The sequence below is a fragment of the Bison bison genome, unplaced genomic scaffold (genome assembly GCF_000754665.1).
Source record: "Bison bison bison isolate TAMUID 2011002044 unplaced genomic scaffold, Bison_UMD1.0 scf7180017847698, whole genome shotgun sequence".
Lineage (NCBI taxonomy): Eukaryota > Metazoa > Chordata > Mammalia > Artiodactyla > Bovidae > Bison > Bison bison.
In genome coordinates, this window is record NW_011478271.1 from 9,276 (window position 1) to 11,354 (window position 2,079).

The 2,079-nt window shown below is 48.3% G+C and overlaps 1 long non-coding RNA gene across 1 annotated transcript in view; it reads left to right on the plus strand.

Annotated features, from left to right (window-relative positions):
• Positions 1–668: 668 nt before the first annotated feature.
• LOC104991327 overlaps positions 669–2,079 on the plus strand; it is a 5,395-nt gene continuing 3,984 nt past the window's right edge. Inside the window, exons 1-2 of the long non-coding RNA XR_825598.1 lie at positions 669–717; positions 1,319–1,402. This is a non-coding gene — a long non-coding RNA (uncharacterized LOC104991327). The remainder of the gene's footprint in view (positions 718–1,318; positions 1,403–2,079) is intronic.

The window sequence follows — 2,079 nt, forward strand, 5'->3', positions numbered from 1 at the left end:
TTCAGGAGCAGCAACAACAATTAACAGAGGCAATCTGTATATCAACAGTTTCTGACAGGAGTAACGGTATGTCATTTCTGTGGTTACGTTATAAATGACAATGTGGATTCCTATCTCCCTCTTTCTTTCTGGAATCACTTCCTAAGAGAAAAGCCGGCTTCCCTGATGGAAGCAGGTCTCTGGTTACAATTACTGAGGCTTCCTCCCAACGGATTATCTGAGTGGTTACATTCTGCTTTTGGCACTGATGAGACATCCATCTTTACACACTCACCCAAAGGGCTTTTGAATTTTCCCCGCTTTTCAACTTGCTGAAAACATCTTGGCTTTCCATAGAGGCAGCTCTCAAAATTCTTCTCTTTTGCCTTAAGTTGTTTGAAACACTAACTTAGAACAAGCAGGAAGCAGCTCTGCTCCAGAGGAAATCAAAGAGATTTAAAGGCATCAAAAGGCAGAGAAAGGAAGCACAGCTGGACAGAAGGACCAACAGACCCAAAACTGACAGGGGCTGGGGTGAGGGAAGGCAAGGCTCCGTCCCCACTGGCCCCGCCCATAAGTTCCTGCGCTTCCGGCCTCTTCCCACCCTCTACCCTTTCGTCGCCCAGCTTTGGCCGCAGCATAGCGCACTCACCTTCCTCTGTACCGGAATTTCCGTCAGCGAGTGCACAGTATCCGGCAGACCCGGAATTGATTTTAAATGAGCGACAGAGTGTTCTGGTGAGTTTTGTTGGTTTAAAACCCAATTCCTAGTCCCACAGCCTGTTGTCCTTCACACGTGGCTTTCGGGGGTCTCTGTGAACGTTCAAACTACCGTCCCCATTTTCCCGTCCCCAGTGTGTGTCCTCGCATCGCCGTGAGAAGTTCTGAAGTCCTTTATCTTAGCTGCCGGGACCCTGGGGTCCACGTCCGCTTCCTGTTAATATCGTTCTAGAGTCCACGTCCTTCTCTGGCAGTTCTACCTTCTAACTTGTAGAGACTGCTGCTTAAAGTCCGGCATTGCCCAACCCCTAAGTCCCTGATCCACGAAGAGGTGAAGGAGGCTCTATTCTGTATGGAGTTTGGTCAGGGTCTCGCCTAAGGTTTGAAGGGGAGGGTCAGCCTAGAACGTGTGGTTTTCACAGGAAGGGCCGCGAGTTCCGAAGAAAAGAATAAAACGAAAAACACCTCGTTTGATTCTATGTTCCAGAATCCCTTCTGTGTCAGTGGCCGTAGAGGATTGTATTTTGTACCTGTTGAGATCCTCCCTCTGTATGGGGCTGTGTGACAGGGAGCTCGGTGTGTTTTTCTAGGTATTGAACAGTCTATTTTCAACATTCAGGGGTCACTTCCCAAGATTGATCTTACGTGCGAAGGAAGCCCAGAGGAAGAGGAAAGCAAGGAGTCAGAAATGACTCATTCCGAGGTAAGAGGCATAGTCCTTCTGTTTCTTTGTTGTGTCTTTTTCCTGAAATGCTGTTTCTTTGGACTTGATAAGCTTCTTAACTTCTGAACGGGTTTGTTTACACTTTCCCATGATCATGATCCCAAGGGACCCATTGCCCTCCGGACACATCAGAATGACAAAAAAACAGAGTATTGACAGCCAAAAAAGCTCAGTTCAGTTCAGTTCAGTTCAGTCGCTCAGTCGTGTCCGACTCTTTGCGACCCCATGAATCGCAGCATGCCAGGTCTCCCTGTCCATCACCAGCTCCCAGAGTTCACTTAGACTCACATCCATCGAGTCAGCGATTCCATCCAGCCATCTCATCCTCTGTCGTCCCCTTCTCCTCCTGCCCCCAATCCCTCCCAGCATCAGAGACTTTTCAAATGAGTCAACTTTTCGCATGAGGTGGCCAAAGTACTGCAGTTTCAGCTTTAGCATCATTCCTTCCAAAGAAATCCCAGGGCTGATCTCCTTCAGAATGTACTGGTTTGATCTCCTTGCAGTCCAAGGGACTCTCAAGAGTCTTCTCCAACACCACAGTCCAAAAGCATCAATTCTTCGGCGCTCAGCCTTCTTCACAGTCCAACACTCACACCCATACATGACCACAGGAAAAACCATAGGCTTGACTAGACGGACCTTTGTTGGCAAGTAAT